Source organism: Ambystoma mexicanum, chromosome 11 (assembly GCF_040938575.1).
Source record: "Ambystoma mexicanum isolate Mex_15411 chromosome 11, UKY_AmexF1_1, whole genome shotgun sequence".
NCBI lineage: Eukaryota > Metazoa > Chordata > Amphibia > Caudata > Ambystomatidae > Ambystoma > Ambystoma mexicanum.
The window spans coordinates 1359644222-1359662975 of NC_090934.1; the positions used below are offsets into that span (position 1 = coordinate 1359644222).

Sequence of the window (18754 nt, forward strand, 5' to 3'; positions counted from 1 at the left end):
TCTCTGGCCCTTCATCTCATTGGTCCCGCTTCCTCTCTCTGGCCCTTCATCTCATTGGTCCCGCTTCCTCTCTCTGGCCCTTCATCTCATTGGTGAGTGTGGCTACTCCCAGACTTACACCTACTTCCTCTCTCTGGCCCTTTATCTCATTGGTGAGTGTAGCTACTCCCAGACTTAAACGCACTTCCTCTCTCTGGCCTTTCATCTCATTGGTGAGTGTGGCTACTCCCAGACTTACACCCGCTTCCTCTCTCTGGCCCTTCATCTCATTGGAGAGTGTGGCTACTCCCAGACGTACACCCCCTTCCTCTCTCTGGCCCTTCATCTCATTGGTCCTGCTTCCTCTCTCTGGCCCTTCATCACATAGGTCCCGCTTCCTCTCTCTGGCCCTTCATCTCATTGGTGAGTGTGGCTACTCCCAGACTTACACCCGCTTCCTCTCTCTGGCCCTTCATCTCATTGGTGAGTGTGGCTACTCCCAGACTTACACCGGCTTCCTATCTCTGGCCCTTCATCTCATTGGTGAGTGTGCCTACTCCCAGACGTAAACCTGCTTCCTCTCTCTGGCCCTTCATCTCATTGGTAAGTTACACCCACTTCCTCTCTCTGGCCCTTCATCTCATTGGTAAGTTATACACGCTTCCTCTCTCTGGCCCTTCATCTCATTGGTCCCACTTCCTCTCTCTGGCCCTTCATCTCATTGGTCCCTCTTCCTCTCTCTGGCCCTTCATCTCATTGGTCCCGCTTCCTCTCTCTGGCCCTTCATCTCATTGGTCCCGCTTCCTCTCTTTGGCCCTTCATCTCATTGGTGAGTGTGGCTACTCCCAGACCTACACCCGCTTCCTCTCTCTGGCCCTTCATCTCATTCTCCTGCTTCCTCTCTCTGGCCCTTCATCTCATTGGTCCTGCCTCCTCTCTCTGGCCCTTCATCTCATTGGTGAGTCTGGCTACTCCCAGACTAACACCTGCTTCCTCTCTCTGGCCCTTCGTCTCATTGGAGAGTGTGGATACTCCCAGACTCACACCTGCTTCCTCTCTCTGGCCCTTCATCTCATTGGTAAGTGTGGCTACTCTCAGACTTACACCCGCTTCCTCTCTCTGGTCCTTCATCTCATTGGTGATTGTGGCTCCTCTCTCTTGCCCTTCATCTCATTGGTGAGTGTGGCTACTCCCAGACTTACAGTTGCTTCCTTTCTCTGGCCCTTCATCTCATTGGTGAGTGTGGCTACACCCAGACTTACAGTTGATTCCTCTCTCTGGCCCTTCATCTCATTGGTGAGTGTGGGTACTCCCAGACTTACATCTGCTTCCTCTCTCTGGCCGTTACCCCCTTTTCCTTTCTCTTGCCCTTCCTCCCATTGGTGAATGTGGCTACTCCCAGATTTACACCTGCTTCCTCTCTCTGGCCCTTCATCTCATTGGTGAGTGTGGCTACTCCCAGACTTACACCCTCTTCCTCTCTCTGGCCCTTCATCTCATTGGTGAGTGTGGCTGCTCCCAGACTTACACCCTCTTCCTCTCTCTGGCCCTTCATCTCATTGGTCCTGCTACCTCTCTCTGGCCCCTCATCACATAGGTCCCGCTTCCTCTCTCTGGCCCTTCATCTCATTGGTGAGTGTGGCTACTCCCAGACTTACACCCGCTTCCTCTCTCTGGCCCTTCATCTCATTGGTCCCGCTTCCTCTCTCTGGCCCTTCATCTCATTGGTGAGTGTGGCTACTCCCAGACTTACACCTGCTTCCTCTCTCTGGCCCTTCATCTCATTGGTGAGTGTGGCTACTCCCAGACTCACACCCGCTTCCTCTCTCTGGCCCTTCATCTCATTGGTCCTGCTTCCTCTCTCTTGCCCTTCATCTCATTGGTCCGGCTTCCTCTCTCTGGCCCTTCATCTCATTGGTGAATGTGGCTACTCCCAGAGTTACACCTGCTTCCTCTTTCTGGCCCTTTATCTCATTGGTGAGTGTAGCTACTCCCAGACTTAAACCCACTTCCTCTCTCTGGCCTTTCATCTCATTGGTGAGTGTGGCTACTCCCAGACTTACACCCGCTTCCTCTCTGTGGCCCTTCATCTCATTGGAGAGTGTGGCTACTCCCAGACGTACACCCCCTTCCTCTCTCTGGCCCTTCATCTCATTGGTCCTGCTTCCTCTCTCTGGCCCTTCATCACATAGGTCCCACTTCCTCTCTCTGGCCCTTCATCTCATTGGTGAGTGTGGCTACTCCCAGACTTACACCCGCTTCCTCTCTCTGGCCCTTCATCTCATTGGTCCCGCTTCCTCTCTCTGGCCCTTCATCTCATTGGTCCCGCTTCCTCTCTCTGGCCCTTCATCTCATTGGTGAGTGTGGCTACTCCCAGACTTACACCTGCTTCCTCTCTCCAGCCCTTCATCTCATTGGTGAGTGTGGCTACACCCAGACTTACACCTGCTTACTCTCTCTGGCCCTTCATCTCATAGGTCCCGCTTCCTCTCTCTGGCCCTTCATCTCATTGGTGAGTGTGGCTACTCCCAGACTTACACCCACTTCCTCTCTCTGGCCCTTCATCTCATTGGTCCCGTTTCTCTCTCTGGCCCTTCATCTCATTCGTCCCGCTTCCTCTCTCTGGCCCTTCATCTCATTGGTGAGTGTGGCTACTCCCAGACTTACACCTGCTTCCTCTCTCTGGCCCTTCATCTCATTGGTGAGTGTGGCTACTCCCAGACTTACACCCGCTTCCTCTCTCTGGCCCTTCATCTGATTGTTCCCGCTTCCTCTCTCTGGCCCTTCATCTCATTGGTCCTGCTTCCTCTCTCTGGCCCTTCATCTCATTGGTCCTGCTTCCTCTCTCTTGCCCTTCATCTGATTGGTCCCGCTTCCTCTCTCTGGCCCTTCATCTCATTGGTGAGTGTGGCTACTCCCAGACTTACACCCTCTTCCTCTCTCTGGCCCTTCATCTCATTGGTGAGTGTGGCTGCTCTCAGACTTACACCCTCTTCCTCTCTCTGGCCCTTCATCTCATTGGTCCTGCTACCTCTCTCTGGCCCTTCATCACATAGGTCCCGCTTCCTCTCTCTGGCCCTTCATCTCATTGGTGAGTGTGGCTACTCCCAGACTTACACCCGCTTCCTCTCTCTGGCCCTTCATCTCATTGGTCCCGCTTCCTCTCTCTGGCCCTTCATCTCATTGGTGAGTGTGGCTACTCCCAGACTTACACCTGCTTCCTCTCTCTGGCCCTTCATCTCATTGGTGAGTGTGGCTACTCCCAGACTTACACCCGCTTCCTCTCTCTGGCCCTTCATCTGATTGTTCCCGCTTCCTCTCTCTGGCCCTTCATCTCATTGGTCCTGCTTCCTCTCTCTTGCCCTTCATCTCATTGGTGAGTGTGGCTACTCCCAGATTTACACCCGCTTCCTCTCTCTGGCCCTTCATCTGATTGTTCCCGCTTCCTCTCTCTGGCCCTTCATCTCATTGGTCCTGCTTCCTCTCTCTTGCCCTTCATCTCATTGGTCCCGCTTCCTCTCTCTGGCCCTTCATCTCATTGGTGAATGTGGCTACTCCCAGACTTACACCTGCTTCCTCTTTCTGGCCCTTTATCTCATTGGTGAGTGTAGCAACTCCCAGACTTAAACCCACTTCCTCTCTCTGGCCTTTCATCTCATTGGTGAGTGTGGCTACTCCCAGACTTACACCCGCTTCCTCTCTCTGGCCCTTCATCTCATTGGAGAGTGTGGCTACTCCCAAACGTACACCCCCTTCCTCTCTCTGGCCCTTCATCTCATTGGTCCTGCTTCCTCTCTCTGGCCCTTCATCACATAGGTCCCGCTTCCTCTCTCTGGCCCTTCATCTCATTGGTGAGTGTGGCTACTCCCAGACTTACACCCGCTTCCTCTCTCTGGCCCTTCATCTCATTGGTCCCGCTTCCTCTCTCTGGCCCTTCATCTCATTGGTCCCGCTTCCTCTCTCTGGCCCTTCATCTCATTGGTGAGTGTGGCTACTCCCAGACTTACACCTGCTTCCTCTCTCTGGCCCTTCATCTCATTGGTGAGTGTGGCTACTCCCAGACTTACACCCGCTTCCTCTCTCTGGCCCTTCATCTCATTGGTGAGTGTGGCTACTCCCAGACTTACACCCGCTTACTCTCTCTGGCCCTTATCCCCTTTTCCTCTCTCTTTCCCTTCCTCCCATTGTTGAGTGTGCCTACTCCCAGAATTACACCTGCTTCCTCTCTCCGGCCCTTACCCCCTTTTCCTCTCTCTTGCCCTTCATCTCATTGGTGAGTGTGGCTACTCCCAGACTTACACCCGCTTCCTCTCTCTGGCCCTTCATCTCATTTGTGCGTGTGGCTACTCCCAGACTTACACCCGCTTCCTCTCTCTGGCCCTTCATCTCATTGGTGAGTCTGGCTACGTCCAGACTTACACCTGCTTCCTCTCTCTGGCCCTTACCCCCTTTTCCTCTCTCAGGCCCTTCCTCCCATTGGTGAGTGTGGCTACTCTCAGACTTACACCCGGTTCCTCTCTCTGGCCCTTACCCCCTTTTCCTCTCTCTTGCCCTTCCTCCCATTGGTGAGTGTGGCTACTCCCAGACTTACACCCGCTTCCTCTCTCTGGCCCTTCATCTCATTGGTGAGTGTAGCTACTCCCAGACTTACACCTGCTTCCTCACCCTGGCCCTTTATCTCATTGGTGAGTGTAGCTACTCCCAGACTTAAACCCACTTCCTCTCTCTGGCCCTTCATCTCATTGGTGAGTGTGGCTACTCCCAGACTTACACCCGCTTCCTCTCTCTGGCCCTTCATCTCATTGGTGAGTGTAGCTACTCCCAGACTTACACCCCCTTCCTCTCTCTGGCCCTTCATCTCATTGGTCATGCTTCCTCTCTCTGGCCCTTCATCTCATTGGTCCTGCTTCCTCTCTCTGGCCCTTCATCTCATTGGTGAGTGCGGCTACTCCCAGACTTACACCCGCATCCTCGCTCTGGCCCTTCATCTCATTTGTCCCGCTTCTTCTCTCTGGCCCTTCATCACATAGGTCCCGCTTCCTCTCTCTGGCCCTTCATCTCATTGGTGAGTGTGGCTACTCCCAGACTTACACCCGCTTCCTCTCTCTGGCCCTTCATCTCATAGTAGAATGTGGCTACTCCCAGACTCACACCGCTTCCTCTCTCTGGCCCTTCATCTCATTGGTGAGTCTGGCTACTCCCAGACATACACCCGCTTCCTCTCTCTGGCCCTTCATCTCATTGGTAAGTGTGGCTACTCCCAGACTTACACCCGCTTCCTCTCTCTGACCCTTCATCTCATTGGTGAGTGTGGCTCCTCTCACTTGCCCTTCATCTCATTGGTGAGTGTGGCTACTCCCAGACTTACAGTTGCTTCCTCTCTCTGGCTCTTCATCTCATTGTTGAGTGTGGCTACTCCCAGACTTACAGTTGCTTCCTCTCTCTGGCCCTTCATCTCATTGGTGAGTGTGGCTACTCCCAGACTAACACCTGCTTCCTCTCTCTGGCCCTTCATCTCATTGGTGAGTGTGGCTATTCCCACACATACACCCGCTTCCTCTCTCTGGCCCTTACCCCATTTTCCTCTCTCTTGCCCTTCCTCCCATTGGTGAGTGTGGCTACTCCCAGAATTACACCTGCTTCCTCTCTCTGGCCCTTCATCTCATTGGTGAGTGTGGCTACTCCCAGACTAACACCTGCTTCCTCTCTCTGGCCCTTCATCTCATTGGTGAGTGTGGCTATTCCCAGACATACACCCGCTTCCTCTCTCTGGCCCTTACCCCCTTTTCCTCTGTCTTGCCCTTCCTCCCATTGGTGAGTGTGGCTACTCCCAGACTTACACCCACTTCCTCTCTCTGGCCCTTCATCTCATTGGGGAGTCTGGCTATTCCCAGACTTACACCCGCTTCCTCCGTCTGGCCCTTACCCCCTTTTCCTCTCTCTTGCCCTTCATCTCATTGGTGAGTGTGTCTACTCCCAGACTTACACCCGCTTCCTCTCTCTGGCCCTTCATCTCATTGGTGAGTGTGGCTACTCCCAGACTTACACCGGCTTCCTATCTCTGGCCCTTCATCTCATTGGTGAGTGTGCCTACTCCCAGACTTAAACCCGCTACCTCTCTCTGGCCCTTCATCTCATTGGTAAGTTACACCCACTTCCTCTCTCTAGCCCTTCATCTCATTGGTAAGTTACACACGCTTCCTCTCTCTGGCCCTTCATCTCATTGGTCCCACTTCCTCTCTCTGGCCCTTCATCTCATTGGTCCCTCTTCCTCTCTCTGGCCCTTCATCTCATTGGTCCCGCTTCCTCTCTCTGGCCCTTCATCTCATTGGTCCCGCTTCCTCTCTTTGGCCCTTCATCTTATTGGTGAGTGTGGCTACTCCCAGACCTACACCCGCTTCCTCTCTCTGGCCCTTCATCTCATTCTCCTGCTTCCTCTTTCTGGCCCTTCATCTCATTGGTCCTGCCTCCTCTCTCTGGCCCTTCATCTCATTGGTGAGTCTGGCTACTCCCAGACTAATACCTGCCTCCTCTCTCTGGCCCTTCATCTCATTGGTAAGTGTGGCTACTCTCAGACTTACACCCGCTTCCTCTCTCTGGTCCTTCATCTCATTGGTGATTGTGGCTCCTCTCTCTTGCCCTTCATCTCATTGGTGAGTGTGGCTACTCCCAGACTTACAGTTGATTCCTCTCTCTGGCCCTTCATCTCATTGGTGAGTGCGGGTACTCCCAGACTTACATCCGCTTCCTCTCTCTGGCCCTTACCCCCTTTTCCTCTCTCTTGCCCTTCCTCCCATTGGTGAGTGTGGCTACTCCCAGAATTACACCTGCTTCCTCTCTCTGGCTCTTCATCTCATTGGTGAGTGTGGCTACTCCCAGACTTACACCCTCTTCCTCTCTCTGGCCCTTCATCTCATTGGTGAGTGTGGCTGCTCCCAGACTTACACCCCCTTCCTCTCTCTGGCCCTTCATCTCATTGGTCCTGCTACCTCTCTCTGGCCCTTCATCACATAGGTCCCGCTTCCTCTCTCTGGCCCTTCATCTCATTGGTGAGTGTGGCTACTCCCAGACTTACACTGACTTCCTCTCTCTGGCCCTTCATCTCATTGGTCCCGCTTCCTCTCTCTGGCCCTTCATCTCATTGGTCCCGCTTCCTCTCTCTGGCCCTTCATCTCATTGGTGAGTGTGGCTACTCCCAGACTTACACCTACTTCCTCTCTCTGGCCCTTTATCTCATTGGTGAGTGTAGCTACTCCCAGACTTAAACGCACTTCCTCTCTCTGGCCTTTCATCTCATTGGTGAGTGTGGCTACTCCCAGACTTACACCCGCTTCCTCTCTCTGGCCCTTCATCTCATTGGAGAGTGTGGCTACTCCCAGACGTACACCCCCTTCCTCTCTCTGGCCCTTCATCTCATTGGTCCTGCTTCCTCTCTCTGGCCCTTCATCACATAGGTCCCGCTTCCTCTCTCTGGCCCTTCATCTCATTGGTGAGTGTGGCTACTCCCAGACTTACACCCGCTTCCTCTCTCTGGCCCTTCATCTCATTGGTGAGTGTGGCTACTCCCAGACTTACACCGGCTTCCTATCTCTGGCCCTTCATCTCATTGGTGAGTGTGCCTACTCCCAGACGTAAACCTGCTTCCTCTCTCTGGCCCTTCATCTCATTGGTAAGTTACACCCACTTCCTCTCTCTGGCCCTTCATCTCATTGGTAAGTTATACACGCTTCCTCTCTCTGGCCCTTCATCTCATTGGTCCCACTTCCTCTCTCTGGCCCTTCATCTCATTGGTCCCTCTTCCTCTCTCTGGCCCTTCATCTCATTGGTCCCGCTTCCTCTCTCTGGCCCTTCATCTCATTGGTCCCGCTTCCTCTCTTTGGCCCTTCATCTCATTGGTGAGTGTGGCTACTCCCAGACCTACACCCGCTTCCTCTCTCTGGCCCTTCATCTCATTCTCCTGCTTCCTCTCTCTGGCCCTTCATCTCATTGGTCCTGCCTCCTCTCTCTGGCCCTTCATCTCATTGGTGAGTCTGGCTACTCCCAGACTAACACCTGCTTCCTCTCTCTGGCCCTTCGTCTCATTGGAGAGTGTGGATACTCCCAGACTCACACCTGCTTCCTCTCTCTGGCCCTTCATCTCATTGGTAAGTGTGGCTACTCTCAGACTTACACCCGCTTCCTCTCTCTGGTCCTTCATCTCATTGGTGATTGTGGCTCCTCTCTCTTGCCCTTCATCTCATTGGTGAGTGTGGCTACTCCCAGACTTACAGTTGCTTCCTTTCTCTGGCCCTTCATCTCATTGGTGAGTGTGGCTACACCCAGACTTACAGTTGATTCCTCTCTCTGGCCCTTCATCTCATTGGTGAGTGTGGGTACTCCCAGACTTACATCTGCTTCCTCTCTCTGGCCGTTACCCCCTTTTCCTTTCTCTTGCCCTTCCTCCCATTGGTGAATGTGGCTACTCCCAGATTTACACCTGCTTCCTCTCTCTGGCCCTTCATCTCATTGGTGAGTGTGGCTACTCCCAGACTTACACCCTCTTCCTCTCTCTGGCCCTTCATCTCATTGGTGAGTGTGGCTGCTCCCAGACTTACACCCTCTTCCTCTCTCTGGCCCTTCATCTCATTGGTCCTGCTACCTCTCTCTGGCCCCTCATCACATAGGTCCCGCTTCCTCTCTCTGGCCCTTCATCTCATTGGTGAGTGTGGCTACTCCCAGACTTACACCCGCTTCCTCTCTCTGGCCCTTCATCTCATTGGTCCCGCTTCCTCTCTCTGGCCCTTCATCTCATTGGTGAGTGTGGCTACTCCCAGACTTACACCTGCTTCCTCTCTCTGGCCCTTCATCTCATTGGTGAGTGTGGCTACTCCCAGACTCACACCCGCTTCCTCTCTCTGGCCCTTCATCTCATTGGTCCTGCTTCCTCTCTCTTGCCCTTCATCTCATTGGTCCGGCTTCCTCTCTCTGGCCCTTCATCTCATTGGTGAATGTGGCTACTCCCAGAGTTACACCTGCTTCCTCTTTCTGGCCCTTTATCTCATTGGTGAGTGTAGCTACTCCCAGACTTAAACCCACTTCCTCTCTCTGGCCTTTCATCTCATTGGTGAGTGTGGCTACTCCCAGACTTACACCCGCTTCCTCTCTGTGGCCCTTCATCTCATTGGAGAGTGTGGCTACTCCCAGACGTACACCCCCTTCCTCTCTCTGGCCCTTCATCTCATTGGTCCTGCTTCCTCTCTCTGGCCCTTCATCACATAGGTCCCACTTCCTCTCTCTGGCCCTTCATCTCATTGGTGAGTGTGGCTACTCCCAGACTTACACCCGCTTCCTCTCTCTGGCCCTTCATCTCATTGGTCCCGCTTCCTCTCTCTGGCCCTTCATCTCATTGGTCCCGCTTCCTCTCTCTGGCCCTTCATCTCATTGGTGAGTGTGGCTACTCCCAGACTTACACCTGCTTCCTCTCTCCAGCCCTTCATCTCATTGGTGAGTGTGGCTACACCCAGACTTACACCTGCTTACTCTCTCTGGCCCTTCATCTCATAGGTCCCGCTTCCTCTCTCTGGCCCTTCATCTCATTGGTGAGTGTGGCTACTCCCAGACTTACACCCACTTCCTCTCTCTGGCCCTTCATCTCATTGGTCCCGTTTCTCTCTCTGGCCCTTCATCTCATTCGTCCCGCTTCCTCTCTCTGGCCCTTCATCTCATTGGTGAGTGTGGCTACTCCCAGACTTACACCTGCTTCCTCTCTCTGGCCCTTCATCTCATTGGTGAGTGTGGCTACTCCCAGACTTACACCCGCTTCCTCTCTCTGGCCCTTCATCTGATTGTTCCCGCTTCCTCTCTCTGGCCCTTCATCTCATTGGTCCTGCTTCCTCTCTCTGGCCCTTCATCTCATTGGTCCTGCTTCCTCTCTCTTGCCCTTCATCTGATTGGTCCCGCTTCCTCTCTCTGGCCCTTCATCTCATTGGTGAGTGTGGCTACTCCCAGACTTACACCCTCTTCCTCTCTCTGGCCCTTCATCTCATTGGTGAGTGTGGCTGCTCTCAGACTTACACCCTCTTCCTCTCTCTGGCCCTTCATCTCATTGGTCCTGCTACCTCTCTCTGGCCCTTCATCACATAGGTCCCGCTTCCTCTCTCTGGCCCTTCATCTCATTGGTGAGTGTGGCTACTCCCAGACTTACACCCGCTTCCTCTCTCTGGCCCTTCATCTCATTGGTCCCGCTTCCTCTCTCTGGCCCTTCATCTCATTGGTGAGTGTGGCTACTCCCAGACTTACACCTGCTTCCTCTCTCTGGCCCTTCATCTCATTGGTGAGTGTGGCTACTCCCAGACTTACACCCGCTTCCTCTCTCTGGCCCTTCATCTGATTGTTCCCGCTTCCTCTCTCTGGCCCTTCATCTCATTGGTCCTGCTTCCTCTCTCTTGCCCTTCATCTCATTGGTGAGTGTGGCTACTCCCAGATTTACACCCGCTTCCTCTCTCTGGCCCTTCATCTGATTGTTCCCGCTTCCTCTCTCTGGCCCTTCATCTCATTGGTCCTGCTTCCTCTCTCTTGCCCTTCATCTCATTGGTCCCGCTTCCTCTCTCTGGCCCTTCATCTCATTGGTGAATGTGGCTACTCCCAGACTTACACCTGCTTCCTCTTTCTGGCCCTTTATCTCATTGGTGAGTGTAGCAACTCCCAGACTTAAACCCACTTCCTCTCTCTGGCCTTTCATCTCATTGGTGAGTGTGGCTACTCCCAGACTTACACCCGCTTCCTCTCTCTGGCCCTTCATCTCATTGGAGAGTGTGGCTACTCCCAAACGTACACCCCCTTCCTCTCTCTGGCCCTTCATCTCATTGGTCCTGCTTCCTCTCTCTGGCCCTTCATCACATAGGTCCCGCTTCCTCTCTCTGGCCCTTCATCTCATTGGTGAGTGTGGCTACTCCCAGACTTACACCCGCTTCCTCTCTCTGGCCCTTCATCTCATTGGTCCCGCTTCCTCTCTCTGGCCCTTCATCTCATTGGTCCCGCTTCCTCTCTCTGGCCCTTCATCTCATTGGTGAGTGTGGCTACTCCCAGACTTACACCTGCTTCCTCTCTCTGGCCCTTCATCTCATTGGTGAGTGTGGCTACTCCCAGACTTACACCCGCTTCCTCTCTCTGGCCCTTCATCTCATTGGTGAGTGTGGCTACTCCCAGACTTACACCCGCTTACTCTCTCTGGCCCTTATCCCCTTTTCCTCTCTCTTTCCCTTCCTCCCATTGTTGAGTGTGCCTACTCCCAGAATTACACCTGCTTCCTCTCTCCGGCCCTTACCCCCTTTTCCTCTCTCTTGCCCTTCATCTCATTGGTGAGTGTGGCTACTCCCAGACTTACACCCGCTTCCTCTCTCTGGCCCTTCATCTCATTTGTGCGTGTGGCTACTCCCAGACTTACACCCGCTTCCTCTCTCTGGCCCTTCATCTCATTGGTGAGTCTGGCTACGTCCAGACTTACACCTGCTTCCTCTCTCTGGCCCTTACCCCCTTTTCCTCTCTCAGGCCCTTCCTCCCATTGGTGAGTGTGGCTACTCTCAGACTTACACCCGGTTCCTCTCTCTGGCCCTTACCCCCTTTTCCTCTCTCTTGCCCTTCCTCCCATTGGTGAGTGTGGCTACTCCCAGACTTACACCCGCTTCCTCTCTCTGGCCCTTCATCTCATTGGTGAGTGTAGCTACTCCCAGACTTACACCTGCTTCCTCACCCTGGCCCTTTATCTCATTGGTGAGTGTAGCTACTCCCAGACTTAAACCCACTTCCTCTCTCTGGCCCTTCATCTCATTGGTGAGTGTGGCTACTCCCAGACTTACACCCGCTTCCTCTCTCTGGCCCTTCATCTCATTGGTGAGTGTAGCTACTCCCAGACTTACACCCCCTTCCTCTCTCTGGCCCTTCATCTCATTGGTCATGCTTCCTCTCTCTGGCCCTTCATCTCATTGGTCCTGCTTCCTCTCTCTGGCCCTTCATCTCATTGGTGAGTGCGGCTACTCCCAGACTTACACCCGCATCCTCGCTCTGGCCCTTCATCTCATTTGTCCCGCTTCTTCTCTCTGGCCCTTCATCACATAGGTCCCGCTTCCTCTCTCTGGCCCTTCATCTCATTGGTGAGTGTGGCTACTCCCAGACTTACACCCGCTTCCTCTCTCTGGCCCTTCATCTCATTGGTCCCGCTTCCTCTCTCTGGCCCTTCATCTCATTGGTGAGTGTGGCTACTCCCAGACTTACACCTGCTTCCTCTCTCTGGCCCTTCATCTCATTGGTGAGTGTGGCTACTCCCAGACTTAGACCCGGTTCCTCTCTCTGGCCCTTCATCTGATTGTTCCCGCTTCCTCTCTCTGGCCCTTCATCTCATTGGTCCTGCTTCCTCTCTCTGGCCCTTCATCTCATTGGTGGGTGTGGCTACTCCCTGACTTACACCCGCTTCATCTCTCTGGCCCTTCATCTCATTGTCCTGCTTCCTCTCTCTTGCCCTTCATCTCATTGGTCCCGCTTCCTCTCTCTGGCCCTTCATCTCATTGGTGAGTGTGGCTACTCCCAGACTTAAACCCACTTCCTCTCTCTGGCCCTTCATCTCATAGTAGAATGTGGCTCCTCCCAGACTCACACCCGCTTCCTCTATCTGGCTCTTCATCGCATTGGTAAGTGTGGCTACTCCCAGACTTACACCCACTTCCTCTCTCTGGCCCTTCATCTCATTGATGAGTGTGGCTCCTCTCTCTTGCCCTTCATCTCATTGGTTAGTGTGGCTTCTCCCAGACTTACAGTTGCTTCCTCTCTCTGGCCCTTCATCTCATTGGTGAGTGTGGCTACTCCCAGACTAACACCTGCTTCCTCTCTCTGGTCCTTCATCTCATTGGTGAGTGTGGCTACTCCCAGACTTACACCCGCTTCCTCTCTCTGGCCCTTATCCCCTTTTCCTCTCTCTTGCCCTTCCTCCCATTGTTGGGTGTGGCTACTCCCAGAATTACACCTGCTTCCTCTCTCTGGCCCTTACCCTCTTTTCCTCTCTCTTGCCCTTCATCTCATTGGTGAGTGTGGCTACTCCCAGACTTACACCCGCTTCCTCTCTCTGGTCCATCATCTCATTGGTGTGTCTGGCTACGTCCAGACTTACACCCGCTTCCTCTTCTGGCCCTTCATCTCATTGGTGAGTGTGGGTACTCCCAGACTTAGACCCGCTTCCTCTCTCTGGCCCTTCATCTCATTGGTGAGTGTGGCTACTCCCAAACTTACACCCGCTTCCTCTCTCTGGCCCTTCATCTCATTGGTGAGTGTGGCTACTCCCAGACCTACACCTGCTTCCTCTCTCTGGCCCTACATCTCATTGGTGAGTGTGGCTACTCCTAGACTTACACCCGCTTTCTCTCTCTGGCCCTTCATCTCATTGGTCCCGCTTCCTCTCTCTGGCCCTTCATCTCATTGGTGAGTGTGGCTACTCCCAGACATACACCCGCTTCCTCTCTCTGGCCCTTCATCTCATTGGTGAGTGTGGCTACTCCCAGACTTGCACCTGCTTCCTCTCTCTGGCCCTTCATCTCATTGGTAAGTGTGGCTACTCCCAGACTTACACCCGCTTCCTCTCTCTGGCCCTTCATCTCATTGGTCCCGCTTCCTCTCTCTGGCCCTTCATCTCATTGGTGAGTGTGGCTCCTCTCTCTTGCCCTTCATCTCATTGGTTAGTGTGGCTTCTCCCAGACTTACAGTTGCTTCCTCTCTCTGGCCCTTCATCTCATTGGTGAGTGTGGCTACTCCCAGACTAACACCTGCTTCCTCTCTCTGGTCCTTCATCTCATTGGTGAGTGTGGCTACTCCCAGACTTACACCCGCTTCCTCTCTCTGGCCCTTATCCCCTTTTCCTCTCTCTTGCCCTTCCTCCCATTGTTGGGTGTGGCTACTCCCAGAATTACACCTGCTTCCTCTCTCTGGCCCTTACCCCCTTTTCCTCTCTCTAGCCCTTCATCTCATTGGTGAGTGTGGCTACTCCCAGACTTACACCCGCTTCCTCTCTCTGGCCCTTCATCTCATTGGTGAGTGTGGCTACTCCCATACTTACACCCGCTTCCTCTCTCTGGCCCTTCATCTCATTGGTGAGTCTGGCTACGTCCAGACTTACACCCGCTTCCTCTTCTGGCCCTTCATCTCATTGGTGAGTGTGGGTACGCCCAGACTTACACCCGCTTCCTCTCTCTGGCCCTTCATCTCATTGGTGAGTGTGGCTACTCCCAAACTTACACCCGCTTCCTCTCTCTGGCCCTTCATCTCATTCGTGAGTGTGGGTACTCCCAGACCTGCACCTGCTTCCTCTCTCTGGCCCTTCATCTCATTGGTGAGTGTGGCTACTCCTAGACTTACACCCGCTTTCTCTCTCTGGCCCTTCATCTCATTGGTCCCGCTTCCTCTCTCTGGCCCTTCATCTCATTGGTGAGTGTGGCTACTCCCAGACTTACACCCGCTTCCTCTCTCTGGCCCTTCATCTCATTGGTGAGTGTGGCTACTCCCAGACTTACACCTGCTTCCTCTCTCTGGCCCTTCATCTCATTGGTAAGTGTGGCTACTCCCAGACTTACACCCGCTTCCTCTCTCTGGCCCTTCATCTCATTGGTCCCGCTTCCTCTCTCTGGCCCTTCATCTCATTGGTGAGTGTGGCTACTCCCAGACTTACACCCGCTTTCTCTCTCAGGCCCTTCATCTCATTGGTCCCGCTTCTTCTCCCTGGCCATTCATCTCATTGGTCCCGCTTCCTCTCTCTGGCCCTTCATTTCATTGGTGAATGTGGCTACTCCCAGACTAACACCCGCGTCCTCTCTCTAGCCATTCATCTCATTGGTCCCGCTTCCTCTCTCTGGCCCTTCATCTCATTGGTGAGTTACACCCGCTTCCTCTCTCTGGCCCTTCATCTCATTGGTCCCGCTTCCTCTCTCTGGCCCTTCATCTCATTGGTCCCGCTTCCTCTCTCTGGCCCTTCATCTCATTGGTCCCGCTTCCTCTCTCTGGCCCTTCATCCCATTGGTCCCGCTTCCTCTCTCTGGCCCTTCCTCCCATTGGTCCCACTTCCTCTCTCTGGCCCTTCCTCCCATTGTTCCCGCTTCCTCTCTCTGGCCCTTCATCCCATTGGTCCCGCTTCCTCTCTCTGGCCCTTCATCCCATTGGTCCCGCTTCCTCTCTCTGGCCCTTCATCCCGTTGTTCCCGCTTCCTCTCTCTGGCCCTTCATCTCATTGGTCCCGCTTCCTCTCTCTGGCTCTTCATCCCATTGGTCCCGCTTCCTCTCTCTGGCCCTTCATCTCATTGGTCCCGCTTCCTCTCTCTGGCCCTTCATCTCATTGGTCCCGCTTCCTCTATCTGGCCCTTCATCCCATTGGTCCCGCTTCCTCTCTCTGGCCCTTCATCCCATTGGTCCCGCTTCCTCTCTCTGGCCCTTCATCCCATTGGTCCCGCTTCCTCTCTCTGGCCCTTCATCTCATTGGTGAGTGTGGCTACTCCCAGACTTGCACCCGCATCCTCTCTCTGGCCCTTCATCCTATTGGTCCCGCTTCCTCTCTCTGGCCCTTCATCCCATTGGTCCCGCTTCCTCTCTCTGGCTCTTCATCCCATTGGTGCCGCTTCCTCTCTCTGGCCCTTCATCTCATTGGTCCCGCTTCCTCTCTCTGGCCCTTCATCTCATTGGTCCCGCTTCCTCTCTCTGGCCCTTCATCTCATTGGTCCCGCTTCCTCTCTCTGGCCCTTCATCTCATTGGTGAGTGTGGTACTAGCTGGGATGGAAATAGTGCAAGAGAAGTCACCGGAAGTATTACAGACTGAATGGAGAGTTTGCTAGGGGACAGAACACCGAAAACATGATATGTGATGTGTGAACATGTCACTCAGCGGGGCTAAAACATCGCCACACCCAACTGCATTTGGATCTGTGTGTGGGGTTTCTACATTTTAAGCAACTGGGGCGGAGCATAGGAGGAGGGGCTCAGTTATAAATCATACTTAAGCTCTGTTATTAAGTGTGACGCTTGCAAGCAAGAGATGAGCAGAGCAACTGCTTCTGCTCCTAGAGGTGAACGCCGAGGCATGAATGCTGTTCAAACTTTTCGCAGCCATTAATGGGTGTAAAGCCTTCACTCTATAGGATCGTTTTTACATCAGTTATAACACGCATGTTTACATGAATGTTGATGCCCTCCGTATGGGCATGGCTGGTACACTGACACCAGTTCTTGGTACAATATTTTCATCTTGCTGCAAACAACAGTTATCAAGCATTACATGTCATCATACATATGTTCCACAATACCATGTATGTCTCCATTCAAATTCAGATTGATACAGTCCCACCTTTTGGCCCAGGGGTGCATGCATTGTTAGGGGTACACTGTTTTTTGTACAAAGTTCACAGCTAAATTAATTGGGATTGAAAGGTAACATTGATGATGCCATGCTGGATGGAACAGAGATTTTAAAAAAGCATTGTATGGTTATTAGAAGCAGGGTTTGTGACTCAGCTGCTGATGTTGGGAATATTTAATCAGCCAGCTGAGGCTAACAATGTCCCTAATAATAGTCACATGATGAACAGCCATTCACCATGCATGTTCTGTGAGCTGAGCTCATTCCCCATGGAGCCAACACAGATGCATGCCTTTCAATGTAAAATTACAATGAACAATTTCAAAAAAAGCTGAGGGCCCGAGAAAGATAGTCAAGTATTCAAGAAAGAGTAAACTGAGAATAACAACGAGAACTTGTCATACTGGGCTTAGAGCTCACTGAGAATAACAACGAGAACTTGTCATACTGGGCTTAGAGCACACTGAGAATAACAACGAGATCTTGTCATACTGGTTTTAGCGTGCACTGAGAATAACAACGAGAACTTGTCATAGAGGGCTTAGAGCACACTGAGAATAACAACGAGAAGTTGTCATACTGGGCTTAGAGTACACTGAGAATAACAATGAGAACTTGTCATACTTGGCTTAGAGCACACGGAGAATAGCAACGAGAACTTGTCATACAGGGCTTAGAGCACACTGAGAATAACAACGAGAACTTGTCATACTGGGCTTAGAGTACACTGAGAATAACAACAAGATCTTGTCAGACTGGATTTAGCGTGCACTGAGAATAACAACGAGAACTTGTCATACTGGGCTTAGAGCACATGGAGAATAACAATGAGAACTTGTCATACTGGGTTTAGAGTAAACCAAGAATAACAGAGAACTTGTCATATTGGGCTTAGAGTACACTGAGAATAACAACGAGAACTTGTCATACTGGGCTTAGAGTACACTGAGAATAGCAACGAGAACTTGTCATACTGGGCTTAGAGTACACTGAGAATAACAACGAGATCTTGTCATACTGGTTTTAGCGTGCACTGAGAATAACAACGAGAACTTGTCATACTGGGTTTAGAGTACACCAAGAATAACAGAGAACTTGTCATATTGGGCTTAGAGTACACTGAGAATAACAACGAGATCTTGTCATACTGCTTTTAGCGTACACTGAGAATAACAATGAGAACTTATACTGGGCTTAGAGCACACTGAGAATAGCAACGAGAACTTGTGATACTGGGCTTAGAGCACACAGAGAGTAACAATGAGAACTTGTCATACTGGGCTTAGAGTACACAGAGAATAACAACGAGAATTTGTCATACTGGGCTTAGAGTACACCAAGAATAACAACGAGAACTTGTCATACTGGGCTTAGAGCACATGAAGAATAACAACGAGAACGTGTCATACTGGGCTTAGAGTGCACTGAGAATAACAAGGAGAACTTGTCATACTGGGCTTAGAGCACGCTGAGAATAATGAGAACTTGTCATACTGGGCTTAAAGTACATGGAGAATAACAAGGAGAACTTGTCATACTGGGCTTAGAGTACACAGAGAATAACAAGGAGAACTTGTCATACTGGGCTTAGAGTACACAGAGAATAATAAGGAGAATTTGTCATACTGGGCTTTGAGTACACCAAGAATAACAACGAGAACTTGTCATACTGGGCTTAGAGCACACGGAGAATAACAACGAGAACTTGTCATACTGGGCTTAGAGCACACAGAGAATAACAGAGAACTTGTTATACTGGGCTTAGAGTACACTGAGAATAACAAGGAGAACTTGTCATACTGGGTTTAGAGTACACTGAGAATAACAAGGAGAACTTGTCATACTGGGCTTAGAGCACGCCGAGAATAATGAGAATTTATCATACTGGGCTTAGAAAATAACAACGAGATTTTGTCATACTGGTTTTAGCGTACATTGAGAATATCGAGATCCTGTCATACTGGTTTTAGCGTACACTGAGAATAACAAGGAGAACTTGTCATACTGGGCTTAGAGTACACAGAGAATAACACGGAGAACTTGTCATACTGGGCTTAGAGTACACAGAGAATAACAACGAGAACTTGTCATGCTGGGCTTAGAGTACACAGAGAATAACAAGGAGAACTTGTCATACTGGGCTTAGCATACACAGAGAATAACAACGAGAACTTGTCATACTGAGCTTAGAGTACATTGAGAATATACTGGGCGAAGCATACACAGAGAATAACAAGGAGAACTTGTCATACTGGGCTTAGAGTACACAGAGAATAACAAGGAGAACTTGTCATACTGGGCTTAGAGTACACCAAGAATAACACGGAGAACTTGTCATACTGGGCTTAGAGTACACAGAGAATAGCAAGGAGAACTTGTCATACTGGGCTTAGCATACACAGAGAATAACAA

The 18754-nt window shown here is 52.0% G+C and overlaps 1 protein-coding gene across 6 annotated transcripts in view; it reads left to right on the top strand.

Moving 5' to 3' along the window:
• APBA2 (amyloid beta precursor protein binding family A member 2) overlaps positions 1 to 18754 on the top strand; it is a 1066227-nt gene that overhangs the window by 604685 nt on the left and 442788 nt on the right. The gene's annotated exons all lie outside the window — the stretch shown is intronic.